The 12,500-nt window shown below is 42.6% G+C and overlaps 22 non-coding genes across 22 annotated transcripts; all 22 read right to left on the bottom strand.

The window, feature by feature from the left end:
* Positions 1-421: 421 nt before the first annotated feature.
* Positions 422-535, bottom strand: LOC134570388 (U5 spliceosomal RNA). The gene has a single exon (XR_010085020.1). It is a non-coding gene; the product is annotated as a U5 spliceosomal RNA (small nuclear RNA).
* Positions 536-992: 457 nt separating this feature from the next.
* Positions 993-1,106, bottom strand: LOC134570289 (U5 spliceosomal RNA). Its single transcript, XR_010084927.1, has one exon. It is a non-coding gene; the product is annotated as a U5 spliceosomal RNA (small nuclear RNA).
* A 457-nt stretch (positions 1,107-1,563) lies between these two features.
* On the bottom strand, positions 1,564-1,677 carry LOC134570288 (U5 spliceosomal RNA). The gene has a single exon (XR_010084926.1). It is a non-coding gene; the product is annotated as a U5 spliceosomal RNA (small nuclear RNA).
* Positions 1,678-2,132: 455 nt separating this feature from the next.
* On the bottom strand, positions 2,133-2,246 carry LOC134569833 (U5 spliceosomal RNA). The gene has a single exon (XR_010084499.1). It is a non-coding gene; the product is annotated as a U5 spliceosomal RNA (small nuclear RNA).
* Positions 2,247-2,701: 455 nt separating this feature from the next.
* On the bottom strand, positions 2,702-2,815 carry LOC134570287 (U5 spliceosomal RNA). Its single transcript, XR_010084925.1, has one exon. It is a non-coding gene; the product is annotated as a U5 spliceosomal RNA (small nuclear RNA).
* A 455-nt stretch (positions 2,816-3,270) lies between these two features.
* On the bottom strand, positions 3,271-3,384 carry LOC134570286 (U5 spliceosomal RNA). The gene has a single exon (XR_010084924.1). It is a non-coding gene; the product is annotated as a U5 spliceosomal RNA (small nuclear RNA).
* A 454-nt stretch (positions 3,385-3,838) lies between these two features.
* Positions 3,839-3,952, bottom strand: LOC134570116 (U5 spliceosomal RNA). The gene has a single exon (XR_010084765.1). It is a non-coding gene; the product is annotated as a U5 spliceosomal RNA (small nuclear RNA).
* A 454-nt stretch (positions 3,953-4,406) lies between these two features.
* On the bottom strand, positions 4,407-4,520 carry LOC134570285 (U5 spliceosomal RNA). Its single transcript, XR_010084923.1, has one exon. It is a non-coding gene; the product is annotated as a U5 spliceosomal RNA (small nuclear RNA).
* A 457-nt stretch (positions 4,521-4,977) lies between these two features.
* On the bottom strand, positions 4,978-5,091 carry LOC134570284 (U5 spliceosomal RNA). The gene has a single exon (XR_010084922.1). It is a non-coding gene; the product is annotated as a U5 spliceosomal RNA (small nuclear RNA).
* Positions 5,092-5,547: 456 nt separating this feature from the next.
* Positions 5,548-5,661, bottom strand: LOC134569919 (U5 spliceosomal RNA). The gene has a single exon (XR_010084581.1). It is a non-coding gene; the product is annotated as a U5 spliceosomal RNA (small nuclear RNA).
* Positions 5,662-6,115: 454 nt separating this feature from the next.
* LOC134569584 (U5 spliceosomal RNA) lies at positions 6,116-6,229 on the bottom strand. Its single transcript, XR_010084259.1, has one exon. It is a non-coding gene; the product is annotated as a U5 spliceosomal RNA (small nuclear RNA).
* Positions 6,230-6,682: 453 nt separating this feature from the next.
* On the bottom strand, positions 6,683-6,796 carry LOC134570283 (U5 spliceosomal RNA). Its single transcript, XR_010084921.1, has one exon. It is a non-coding gene; the product is annotated as a U5 spliceosomal RNA (small nuclear RNA).
* A 454-nt stretch (positions 6,797-7,250) lies between these two features.
* Positions 7,251-7,364, bottom strand: LOC134569501 (U5 spliceosomal RNA). The gene has a single exon (XR_010084176.1). It is a non-coding gene; the product is annotated as a U5 spliceosomal RNA (small nuclear RNA).
* A 456-nt stretch (positions 7,365-7,820) lies between these two features.
* Positions 7,821-7,934, bottom strand: LOC134569718 (U5 spliceosomal RNA). Its single transcript, XR_010084387.1, has one exon. It is a non-coding gene; the product is annotated as a U5 spliceosomal RNA (small nuclear RNA).
* A 456-nt stretch (positions 7,935-8,390) lies between these two features.
* On the bottom strand, positions 8,391-8,504 carry LOC134570282 (U5 spliceosomal RNA). The gene has a single exon (XR_010084920.1). It is a non-coding gene; the product is annotated as a U5 spliceosomal RNA (small nuclear RNA).
* Positions 8,505-8,959: 455 nt separating this feature from the next.
* LOC134570280 (U5 spliceosomal RNA) lies at positions 8,960-9,073 on the bottom strand. The gene has a single exon (XR_010084919.1). It is a non-coding gene; the product is annotated as a U5 spliceosomal RNA (small nuclear RNA).
* A 456-nt stretch (positions 9,074-9,529) lies between these two features.
* LOC134570278 (U5 spliceosomal RNA) lies at positions 9,530-9,643 on the bottom strand. The gene has a single exon (XR_010084917.1). It is a non-coding gene; the product is annotated as a U5 spliceosomal RNA (small nuclear RNA).
* Positions 9,644-10,100: 457 nt separating this feature from the next.
* LOC134570277 (U5 spliceosomal RNA) lies at positions 10,101-10,214 on the bottom strand. Its single transcript, XR_010084916.1, has one exon. It is a non-coding gene; the product is annotated as a U5 spliceosomal RNA (small nuclear RNA).
* Positions 10,215-10,669: 455 nt separating this feature from the next.
* On the bottom strand, positions 10,670-10,783 carry LOC134570114 (U5 spliceosomal RNA). The gene has a single exon (XR_010084763.1). It is a non-coding gene; the product is annotated as a U5 spliceosomal RNA (small nuclear RNA).
* Positions 10,784-11,237: 454 nt separating this feature from the next.
* On the bottom strand, positions 11,238-11,351 carry LOC134570113 (U5 spliceosomal RNA). Its single transcript, XR_010084762.1, has one exon. It is a non-coding gene; the product is annotated as a U5 spliceosomal RNA (small nuclear RNA).
* A 454-nt stretch (positions 11,352-11,805) lies between these two features.
* Positions 11,806-11,919, bottom strand: LOC134570156 (U5 spliceosomal RNA). Its single transcript, XR_010084802.1, has one exon. It is a non-coding gene; the product is annotated as a U5 spliceosomal RNA (small nuclear RNA).
* A 456-nt stretch (positions 11,920-12,375) lies between these two features.
* On the bottom strand, positions 12,376-12,489 carry LOC134570448 (U5 spliceosomal RNA). Its single transcript, XR_010085076.1, has one exon. It is a non-coding gene; the product is annotated as a U5 spliceosomal RNA (small nuclear RNA).
* Positions 12,490-12,500: the final 11 nt, after the last annotated feature.

The raw sequence follows: 12,500 nt of genomic DNA, 5'->3' as shown, positions 1-12,500 counted from the left end.
GAACCTGCCTTTTACATGTATGGTGAGCAACCCTACATTAAACTGTAACTTGGAGAATCTGCCATAAATATTAATGACCCCACTAAATATGTAAAAAAAGACAAAATATCTGGTGTTTTTTTACGCTTGTATCATATTAACAGCAAAGGGAAGAGGAGCACAGCTGCTTGCAGTGCAACATGGGTATTCAAATGAGGCATGCCCACTGCTGACACACCCCTAAATGCATGCTTGGTCTCTCGGCAGAGCCCTGCAGCTGTCAAGAATGCCAGAGCCTGAGGCATGCTTTGCCCGCAGTCAAAGATGCTGACATCATAAATAGGGAGCCAAAACTTTTTCTTTTTTTCGCAACAGCTTGGTCCTTAGAACCTCTTGGATCTCTGTTTAAGACGTTTCTTCTACTTTTGTACAAGTTTAGCACAGCCAGTGTAAACTGGGCCTGAAAAAATTGAGTGAAACTCGAGGTCGTTCCTCTCCACGGAAATCTTTAGTAAAAGGCGAAAGATTTATTCGATCTGAAGAGAAACCAGAGTATAAAATCCATCCATCTGACAGCAGGCAAGGTGTGGAACCTGCCTTTCACACGTATGGTGAGCAACCCTACATTAAGCTTTAACTTGGAGAATCTGCCATAAATATTAATGACCCCACTAAATATGTAAAAAAAGAAAAAAATATATATATATTTTTTTTTAGCTTGTATCATGTTAACAGCAAAGGGAAGAGGAGCACAGCTGCTTGCAGTGCAACATGGGTATTCAAATGAGGCATGCCCACTGCTGACACGCCCCTAAATGCATGCTTGGTCTCTCGGCAGAGCCCCGCAGCTGTCAAGAATGCCAGAGCCTGAGGCATGCTTTGCCCGCAGTCAAAGATGCTGACATCATAAATAGGGAACCAAAACTTTTTCTTTTTTTCGCAACAGCTTGGTGCTTAGAACCTCTTGGATCTCTGTTTAAGACGTTTCTTCTACTTTTGTACAAGTTTAGCACAGCCAGTGTAAACTGGGCCTGAAAAAATTGAGTGAAACTCGTGGTCGTTCCTCTCCACGGAAATCTTTAGTAAAAGGCGAAAGATTTATTCGATCTGAAGAGAAACCAGAGTATAAAGTCCATCCATCTGACAGCAGGCAAGGTGTGGAACCTGCCTTTCACACGTATGGTGAGCAACCCTACATTAAGCTGTAACTTGGAGAATCTGCCATAAATATTAATGACCCCACTAAATATGTAAAAAAAGGAAAAATATATATATATTTTTTTTTTAGCTTGTATCATGTTAACAGCAAAGGGAAGAGGAGCACAGCTGCTTGCAGTGCAACATGGGTATTCAAATGAGGCATGCCCACTGCTGACACGCCCCTAAATGCATGCTTGGTCTCTCGGCAGAGCCCCGCAGCTGTCAAGAATGCCAGAGCCTGAGGCATGCTTTGCCCGCAGTCAAAGATGCTGACATCATAAATAGGGAACCAAAACTTTTTCTTTTTTTCGCAACAGCTTGGTGCTTAGAACCTCTTGGATCTCTGTTTAAGACGTTTCTTCTACTTTTGTACAAGTTTAGCACAGCCAGTGTAAACTGGGCCTGAAAAAATTGAGTGAAACTCGTGGTCGTTCCTCTCCACGGAAATCTTTAGTAAAAGGCGAAAGATTTATTCGATCTGAAGAGAAACCAGAGTATAAAATCCATCCATCTGACAGCAGGCAAGGTGCGGAACCTGCCTTTCACACGTATGGTGAGCAACCCTACATTAAGCTGTAACTTGGAGAATCTGCCATAAATATTAATGACCCCACTAAATATGTAAAAAAAGAAAAAATATCTGTTTTTTTTTTTAAGCTTGTATCATATTAACAGCAAAGTGAAGAGGAGCACAGCTGCTTGCAGTGCAACATGGGTATTCAAATGAGGCATGCCCACTGCTGACACGCCCCTAAATGCATGCTTGGTCTCTCGGCAGAGCCCCGCAGCTGTCAAGAATGCCAGAGCCTGAGGCATGCTTTGCCCGCAGTCAAAGATGCTGACATCATAAATAGGGAACCAAAACTTTTTCTTTTTTTCGCAACAGCTTGGTGCTTAGAACCTCTTGGATCTCTGTTTAAGACGTTTCTTCTACTTTTGTACAAGTTTAGCACAGCCAGTGTAAACTGGGCCTGAAAAAATTGAGTGAAACTCGTGGTCGTTCCTCTCCACGGAAATCTTTAGTAAAACGCGAAAGATTTATTCGATCTGAAGAGAAACCAGAGTATAAAATCCATCCATCTGACAGCAGGCAAGGTGCGGAACCTGCCTTTCACACGTATGGTGAGCAACCCTACATTAAGCTGTAACTTGGAGAATCTGCCATAAATATTAATGACCCCACTAAATATGTAAAAAAAGAAAAAATATCTGTTTTTTTTTTTAAGCTTGTATCATATTAACAGCAAAGGGAAGAGGAGCACAGCTGCTTGCAGTGCAACATGGGTATTCAAATGAGGCATGCCCACTGCTGACACGCCCCTAAATGCATGCTTGGTCTCTCGGCAGAGCCCCGCAGCTGTCAAGAATGCCAGAGCCTGAGGCATGCTTTGCCCGCAGTCAAAGATGCTGACATCATAAATAGGGAACCAAAACTTTTTCTTTTTTTCGCAACAGCTTGGTGCTTAGAACCTCTTGGATCTCTGTTTAAGACGTTTCTTCTACTTTTGTACAAGTTTAGCACAGCCAGTGTAAACTGGGCCTGAAAAAATTGAGTGAAACTCGTGGTCGTTCCTCTCCACGGAAATCTTTAGTAAAAGGCGAAAGATTTATTCGATCTGAAGAGAAACCAGAGTATAAAGTCCATCCATCTGACAGCAGGCAAGGTGTGGAACCTGCCTTTCACACGTATGGTGAGCAAACCTACATTAAGCTGTAACTTGGAGAATCTGCCATAAATATTAATGACCCCACTAAATATGTAAAAAAAGAAAAAAATATCTTTTTTTTTTTTTAGCTTGTATCATGTTAACAGCAAAGGGAAGAGGAGCACAGCTGCTTGCAGTGCAACATGGGTATTCAAATGAGGCATGCCCACTGCTGACACGCCCCTAAATGCATGCTTGGTCTCTCGGCAGAGCCCCGCAGCTGTCAAGAATGCCAGAGCCTGAGGCATGCTTTGCCCGCAGTCAAAGATGCTGACATCATAAATAGGGAACCAAAACTTTTTCTTTTTTTCGCAACAGCTTGGTGCTTAGAACCTCTTGGATCTCTGTTTAAGACGTTTCTTCTACTTTTGTACAAGTTTAGCACAGCCAGTGTAAACTGGGCCTGAAAAAATTGAGTGAAACTCGTGGTCGTTCCTCTCCACGGAAATCTTTAGTAAAAGGCGAAAGATTTATTCGATCTGAAGAGAAACCAGAGTATAAAGTCCATCCATCTGACAGCAGGCAAGGTGCGGAACCTGCCTTTTACACGTATGGTGAGCAACCCTACATTAAGCTGTAACTTGGAGAATCTGCCATAAATATTAACGACCCCACTAAATATGTAAAAAAAGACAAAATATCTGGTGTTTTTTTAAGCTTGTATCATATTAACAGCAAAGGGAAGAGGAGCACAGCTGCTTGCAGTGCAACATGGGTATTCAAATGAGGCATGCCCACTGCTGACACGCCCCTAAATGCATGCTTGGTCTCTCGGCAGAGCCCTGCAGCTGTCAAGAATGCCAGAGCCTGAGGCATGCTTTGCCCGCAGTCAAAGATGCTGACATCATAAATAGGGATCCAAAACTTTTTCTTTTTTTCGCAACAGCTTGGTGTTTAGAACCTCTTGGATCTCTGTTTAAGAAGTTTCTTCTACTTTTGTACAAGTTTAGCACAGCCAGTGTAAACTGGGCCTGAAAAAATTGAGTGAAACTCATGGTCGTTCCTCTCCACGGAAATCTTTAGTAAAAGGCGAAAGATTTATTCGATCTGAAGAGAAACCAGAGTATAAAGTCCATCCATCTGACAGCAGGCAAGGTGCGGAACCTGCCTTTTACATGTATGGTGAGCAACCCTACATTAAACTGTAACTTGGAGAATCTGCCATAAATATTAATGACCCCACTAAATATGTAAAAAAAGACAAAATATCTGGTGTTTTTTTACGCTTGTATCATATTAACAGCAAAGGGAAGAGGAGCACAGCTGCTTGCAGTGCAACATGGGTATTCAAATGAGGCATGCCCACTGCTGACACACCCCTAAATGCATGCTTGGTCTCTCGGCAGAGCCCCGCAGCTGTCAAGAATGCCAGAGCCTGAGGCATGCTTTGCCCGCAGTCAAAGATGCTGACATCATAAATAGGGAACCAAAACTTTTTCTTTTTTTCGCAACAGCTTGGTGCTTAGAACCTCTTGGATCTCTGTTTAAGACGTTTCTTCTACTTTTGTACAAGTTTAGCACAGCCAGTGTAAACTGGGCCTGAAAAAATTGAGTGAAACTCGTGGTCGTTCCTCTCCACGGAAATCTTTAGTAAAAGGCGAAAGATTTATTCGATCTGAAGAGAAACCAGAGTATAAAGTCCATCCATCTGACAGCAGGCAAGGTGTGGAACCTGCCTTTCACACGTATGGTGAGCAACCCTACATTAAGCTGTAACTTGGAGAATCTGCCATAAATATTAATGACCCCACTAAATATGTAAAAAAAGGAAAAATATATATTTATTTTTTTTTTAGCTTGTATCATGTTAACAGCAAAGGGAAGAGGAGCACAGCTGCTTGCAGTGCAACATGGGTATTCAAATGAGGCATGCCCACTGCTGACACGCCCCTAAATGCATGCTTGGTCTCTCGGCAGAGCCCCGCAGCTGTCAAGAATGCCAGAGCCTGAGGCATGCTTTGCCCGCAGTCAAAGATGCTGACATCATAAATAGGGAACCAAAACTTTTTCTTTTTTTCGCAACAGCTTGGTGCTTAGAACCTCTTGGATCTCTGTTTAAGACGTTTCTTCTACTTTTGTACAAGTTTAGCACAGCCAGTGTAAACTGGGCCTGAAAAAATTGAGTGAAACTCGTGGTCGTTCCTCTCCACGGAAATCTTTAGTAAAAGGCGAAAGATTTATTCGATCTGAAGAGAAACCAGAGTATAAAATCCATCCATCTGACAGCAGGCAAGGTGCGGAACCTGCCTTTTACATGTATGGTGAGCAACCCTACATTAAGCTGTAACTTGGAGAATCTGCCATAAATATTAATGACCCCACTAAATATGTAAAAAAAGAAAAAATATCTGTTTTTTTTTTTTAAGCTTGTATCATATTAACAGCAAAGGGAAGAGGAGCACAGCTGCTTGCAGTGCAACATGGGTATTCAAATGAGGCATGCCCACTGCTGACACGCCCCTAAATGCATGCTTGGTCTCTCGGCAGAGCCCCGCAGCTGTCAAGAATGCCAGAGCCTGAGGCATGCTTTGCCCGCAGTCAAAGATGCTGACATCATAAATAGGGAACCAAAACTTTTTCTTTTTTTCGCAACAGCTTGGTGCTTAGAACCTCTTGGATCTCTGTTTAAGACGTTTCTTCTACTTTTGTACAAGTTTAGCACAGCCAGTGTAAACTGGGCCTGAAAAAATTGAGTGAAACTCGTGGTCGTTCCTCTCCACGGAAATCTTTAGCAAAAGGCGAAAGGTTTATTCGATCTGAAGAGAAACCAGAGTATAAAGTCCATCCATCTGACAGCAGGCAAGGTGTGGAACCTGCCTTTCACACGTATGGTGAGCAAACCTACATTAAGCTGTAACTTGGAGAATCTGCCATAAATATTAATGACCCCACTAAATATGTAAAAAAAGAAAAAAATATCTTTTTTTTTTTTAGCTTGTATCATGTTAACAGCAAAGGGAAGAGGAGCACAGCTGCTTGCAGTGCAACATGGGTATTCAAATGAGGCATGCCCACTGCTGACACGCCCCTAAATGCATGCTTGGTCTCTCGGCAGAGCCCCGCAGCTGTCAAGAATGCCAGAGCCTGAGGCATGCTTTGCCCGCAGTCAAAGATGCTGACATCATAAATAGGGAACCAAAACTTTTTCTTTTTTTCGCAACAGCTTGGTGCTTAGAACCTCTTGGATCTCTGTTTAAGACGTTTCTTCTACTTTTGTACAAGTTTAGCACAGCCAGTGTAAACTGGGCCTGAAAAAATTGAGTGAAACTCGTGGTCGTTCCTCTCCACGGAAATCTTTAGTAAAAGGCAAAAGATTTATTCAATCTGAAGAGAAACCAGAGTATAAAGTCCATCCATCTGACAGCAGGCAAGGTGCGGAACCTGCCTTTTACACGTATGGTGAGCAACCCTACATTAAGCTGTAACTTGGAGAATCTGCCATAAATATTAACGACCCCACTAAATATGTAAAAAAAGAAAAAATCTCTGGGTTTTTTTAAGCTTGTATCATATTAACAGCAAAGGGAAGAGGAGCACAGCTGCTTGCAGTGCAACATGGGTATTCAAATGAGGCATGCCCACTGCTGACACGCCCCTAAATGCATGCTTGGTCTCTCGGCAGAGCCCTGCAGCTGTCAAGAATGCCAGAGCCTGAGGCATGCTTTGCCCGCAGTCAAAGATGCTGACATCATAAATAGGGATCCAAAACTTTTTCTTTTTTTCGCAACAGCTTGGTGCTTAGAACCTCTTGGATCTCTGTTTAACAAGTTTCTTCTACTTTTGTACAAGTTTAGCACAGCCAGTGTAAACTGGGCCTGAAAAAATTGAGTGAAACTCGTGGTCGTTCCTCTCCACGGAAATCTTTAGTAAAAGGCGAAAGATTTATTCGATCTGAAGAGAAACCAGAGTATAAAGTCCATCCATCTGACAGCAGGCAAGGTGCGGAACCTGCCTTTTACACGTATGGTGAGCAACCCTACATTAAGCTGTAACTTGGAGAATCTGCCATAAATATTAATGACCCCACTAAATATGTAAAAAAAGACAAAATATCTGGTGTTTTTTTACGCTTGTATCATATTAACAGCAAAGGGAAGAGGAGCACAGCTGCTTGCAGTGCAACATGGGTATTCAAATGAGGCATGCCCACTGCTGACACACCCCTAAATGCATGCTTGGTCTCTCGGCAGAGCCCTGCAGCTGTCAAGAATGCCAGAGCCTGAGGCATGCTTTGCCCGCAGTCAAAGATGCTGACATCATAAATAGGGAGCCAAAACTTTTTCTTTTTTTCGCAACAGCTTGGTCCTTAGAACCTCTTGGATCTCTGTTTAAGACGTTTCTTCTACTTTTGTACAAGTTTAGCACAGCCAGTATAAACTGGGCCTGAAAAAATTGAGTGAAACTCGAGGTCGTTCCTCTCCACGGAAATCTTTAGTAAAAGGCGAAAAATTTATTCGATCTGAAGAGAAACCAGAGTATAAAATCCATCCATCTGACAGCAGGCAAGGTGCGGAACCTGCCTTTCACACGTATGGTGAGCAACCCTACATTAAGCTTTAACTTGGAGAATCTGCCATAAATATTAATGACCCCACTAAATATGTAAAAAAAGAAAAAAATATATATTTTTTTTTTTTAGCTTGTATCATGTTAACAGCAAAGGGAAGAGGAGCACAGCTGCTTGCAGTGCAACATGGGTATTCAAATGAGGCATGCCCACTGCTGACACGCCCCTAAATGCATGCTTGGTCTCTCGGCAGAGCCCCGCAGCTGTCAAGAATGCCAGAGCCTGAGGCATGCTTTGCCCGCAGTCAAAGATGCTGACATCATAAATAGGGAACCAAAACTTTTTCTTTTTTTCGCAACAGCTTGGTGCTTAGAACCTCTTGGATCTCTGTTTAAGACGTTTCTTCTACTTTTGTACAAGTTTAGCACAGCCAGTGTAAACTGGGCCTGAAAAAATTGAGTGAAACTCGTGGTCGTTCCTCTCCACAGAAATCTTTAGTAAAAGGCGAAAGATTTATTCGATCTGAAGAGAAACCAGAGTATAAAGTCCATCCATCTGACAGCAGGCAAGGTGTGGAACCTGCCTTTCACACGTATGGTGAGCAACCCTACATTAAGCTGTAACTTGGAGAATCTGCCATAAATATTAATGACCCCACTAAATATGTAAAAAAAGGAAAAATATATATATATTTTTTTTTAGCTTGTATCATGTTAACAGCAAAGGGAAGAGGAGCACAGCTGCTTGCAGTGCAACATGGGTATTCAAATGAGGCATGCCCACTGCTGACACGCCCCTAAATGCATGCTTGGTCTCTCGGCAGAGCCCCGCAGCTGTCAAGAATGCCAGAGCCTGAGGCATGCTTTGCCCGCAGTCAAAGATGCTGACATCATAAATAGGGAACCAAAACTTTTTCTTTTTTTCGCAACAGCTTGGTGCTTAGAACCTCTTGGATCTCTGTTTAAGACGTTTCTTCTACTTTTGTACAAGTTTAGCACAGCCAGTGTAAACTGGGCCTGAAAAAATTGAGTGAAACTCGTGGTCGTTCCTCTCCACGGAAATCTTTAGTAAAAGGCGAAAGATTTATTCGATCTGAAGAGAAACCAGAGTATAAAATCCATCCATCTGACAGCAGGCAAGGTGCGGAACCTGCCTTTCACACGTATGGTGAGCAACCCTACATTAAGCTGTAACTTGGAGAATCTGCCATAAATATTAATGACCCCACTAAATATGTAAAAAAAGAAAAAATATCTGTTTTTTTTTTTAAGCTTGTATCATATTAACAGCAAAGGGAAGAGGAGCACAGCTGCTTGCAGTGCAACATGGGTATTCAAATGAGGCATGCCCACTGCTGACACGCCCCTAAATGCATGCTTGGTCTCTCGGCAGAGCCCCGCAGCTGTCAAGAATGCCAGAGCCTGAGGCATGCTTTGCCCGCAGTCAAAGATGCTGACATCATTAATAGGGAACCAAAACTTTTTCTTTTTTTCGCAACAGCTTGGTGCTTAGAACCTCTTGGATCTCTGTTTAAGACGTTTCTTCTACTTTTGTACAAGTTTAGCACAGCCAGTGTAAACTGGGCCTGAAAAAATTGAGTGAAACTCGTGGTCGTTCCTCTCCACGGAAATCTTTAGTAAAAGGCGAAAGATTTATTCGATCTGAAGAGAAACCAGAGTATAAAGTCCATCCATCTGACAGCAGGCAAGGTGTGGAACCTGCCTTTCACACGTATGGTGAGCAAACCTACATTAAGCTGTAACTTGGAGAATCTGCCATAAATATTAATGACCCCACTAAATATGTAAAAAAAGAAAAAAATATCTTTTTTTTTTTTTTAGCTTGTATCATGTTAACAGCAAAGGGAAGAGGAGCACAGCTGCTTGCAGTGCAACATGGGTATTCAAATGAGGCATGCCCACTGCTGACACGCCCCTAAATGCATGCTTGGTCTCTCGGCAGAGCCCCGCAGCTGTCAAGAATGCCAGAGCCTGAGGCATGCTTTGCCCGCAGTCAAAGATGCTGACATCATAAATAGGGAACCAAAACTTTTTCTTTTTTTCGCAACAGCTTGGTGCTTAGAACCTCTTGGATCTCTGTTTAAGACGTTTCTTCTACTTTTGTACAAGTTTAGCACAGCCAGTGTAAACTGGGCCTGAAAAAATTGAGTGAAACTCGTGGTCGTTCCTCTCCACGGAAATCTTTAGTAAAAGGCGAAAGATTTATTCGATCTGAAGAGAAACCAGAGTATAAAATCCATCCATCTGACAGCAGGCAAGGTGCGGAACCTGCCTTTCACACGTATGGTGAGCAACCCTACATTAAGCTGTAACTTGGAGAATCTGCCATAAATATTAATGACCCCACTAAATATGTAAAAAAAGAAAAAATATCTGTTTTTTTTTTTTTAAGCTTGTATCATATTAACAGCAAAGGGAAGAGGAGCACAGCTGCTTGCAGTGCAACATGGGTATTCAAATGAGGCATGCCCACTGCTGACACGCCCCTAAATGCATGCTTGGTCTCTCGGCAGAGCCCCGCAGCTGTCAAGAATGCCAGAGCCTGAGGCATGCTTTGCCCGCAGTCAAAGATGCTGACATCATAAATAGGGAACCAAAACTTTTTCTTTTTTTCGCAACAGCTTGGTGCTTAGAACCTCTTGGATCTCTGTTTAAGACGTTTCTTCTACTTTTGTACAAGTTTAGCACAGCCAGTGTAAACTGGGCCTGAAAAAATTGAGTGAAACTCGTGGTCGTTCCTCTCCACGGAAATCTTTAGTAAAAGGCGAAAGATTTATTCGATCTGAAGAGAAACCAGAGTATAAAGTCCATCCATCTGACAGCAGGCAAGGTGTGGAACCTGCCTTTCACACGTATGGTGAGCAAACCTACATTAAGCTGTAACTTGGAGAATCTGCCATAAATATTAATGACCCCACTAAATATGTAAAAAAAGAAAAAAATATCTTTTTTTTTTTTTAGCTTGTATCATGTTAACAGCAAAGGGAAGAGGAGCACAGCTGCTTGCAGTGCAACATGGGTATTCAAATGAGGCATGCCCACTGCTGACACGCCCCTAAATGCATGCTTGGTCTCTCGGCAGAGCCCCGCAGCTGTCAAGAATGCCAGAGCCTGAGGCATGCTTTGCCCGCAGTCAAAGATGCTGACATCATAAATAGGGAACCAAAACTTTTTCTTTTTTTCGCAACAGCTTGGTGCTTAGAACCTCTTAGATCTCTGTTTAAGACGTTTCTTCTACTTTTGTACAAGTTTAGCACAGCCAGTGTAAACTGGGCCTGAAAAAATTGAGTGAAACTCATGGTCGTTCCTCTCCACGGAAATCTTTAGTAAAAGGCGAAAGATTTATTCGATCTGAAGAGAAACCAGAGTATAAAGTCCATCCATCTGACAGCAGGCAAGGTGCGGAACCTGCCTTTTACACGTATGGTGAGCAACCCTACATTAAGCTGTAACTTGGAGAATCTGCCATAAATATTAACGACCCCACTAAATATGTAAAAAAAGACAAAATATCTGGTGTTTTTTTAAGCTTGTATCATATTAACAGCAAAGGGAAGAGGAGCACAGCTGCTTGCAGTGCAACATGGGTATTCAAATGAGGCATGCCCACTGCTGACACGCCCCTAAATGCATGCTTGGTCTCTCGGCAGAGCCCTGCAGCTGTCAAGAATGCCAGAGCCTGAAGCATGCTTTGCCCGCAGTCAAAGATGCTGACATCATAAATAGGGATCCAAAACTTTTTCTTTTTTTCGCAACAGCTTGGTGTTTAGAACCTCTTGGATCTCTGTTTAAGAAGTTTCTTCTACTTTTGTACAAGTTTAGCACAGCCAGTGTAAACTGGGCCTGAAAAAATTGAGTGAAACTCATGGTCGTTCCTCTCCACGGAAATCTTTAGTAAAAGGCGAAAGATTTATTCGATCTGAAGAGAAACCAGAGTATAAAGTCCATCCATCTGACAGCAGGCAAGATGCGGAACCTGCCTTTTACATGTATGGTGAGCAACCCTACATTAAACTGTAACTTGGAGAATCTGCCATAAATATTAATGACCCCACTAAATATGTAAAAAAAGACAAAATATCTGGTGTTTTTTTACGCTTGTATCATATTAACAGCAAAGGGAAGAGGAGCACAGCTGCTTGCAGTGCAACATGGGTATTCAAATGAGGCATGCCCACTGCTGACACACCCCTAAATGCATGCTTGGTCTCTCGGCAGAGCCCTGCAGCTGTCAAGAATGCCAGAGCCTGAGGCATGCTTTGCCCGCAGTCAAAGATGCTGACATCATAAATAGGGAGCCAAAACTTTTTCTTTTTTTCGCAACAGCTTGGTCCTTAGAACCTCTTGGATCTCTGTTTAAGACGTTTCTTCTACTTTTGTACAAGTTTAGCACAGCCAGTATAAACTGGGCCTGAAAAAATTGAGTGAAACTCGTGGTCGTTCCTCTCCACGGAAATCTTTAGTAAAAGGCGAAAGATTTATTCGATCTGAAGAGAAACCAGAGTATAAAGTCCATCCATCTGACAGCAGGCAAGGTGTGGAACCTGCCTTTCACACGTATGGTGAGCAACCCTACATTAAGCTGTAACTTGGAGAATCTGCCATAAATATTAATGACCCCACTAAATATGTAAAAAAAGGAAAAATATATATATATATTTTTTTAGCTTGTATCATGTTAACAGCAAAGGGAAGAGGAGCACAGCTGCTTGCAGTGCAACATGGGTATTCAAATGAGGCATGCCCACTGCTGACACGCCCCTAAATGCATGCTTGGTCTCTCGGCAGAGCCCCGCAGCTGTCAAGAATGCCAGAGCCTGAGGCATGCTTTGCCCGCAGTCAAAGATGCTGACATCATAAATAGGGAACCAAAACTTTTTCTTTTTTTCGCAACAGCTTGGTGCTTAGAACCTCTTGGATCTCTGTTTAAGACGTTTCTTCTACTTTTGTACAAGTTTAGCACAGCCAGTGTAAACTGGGCCTGAAAAAATTGAGTGAAACTCGTGTTCGTTCCTCTCCACGGAAATCTTTAGTAAAAGGCGAAAGATTTATTCGATCTGAAGAGAAACCAGAGTATAAAATCCATCC

Source organism: Pelobates fuscus, chromosome 7, assembly GCF_036172605.1.
Source record: "Pelobates fuscus isolate aPelFus1 chromosome 7, aPelFus1.pri, whole genome shotgun sequence".
Taxonomy (NCBI): domain Eukaryota; kingdom Metazoa; phylum Chordata; class Amphibia; order Anura; family Pelobatidae; genus Pelobates; species Pelobates fuscus.
The sequence above is the reverse complement of the archived record's forward strand: the minus strand, read 5'-3'. Positions and strand labels throughout refer to the sequence as shown.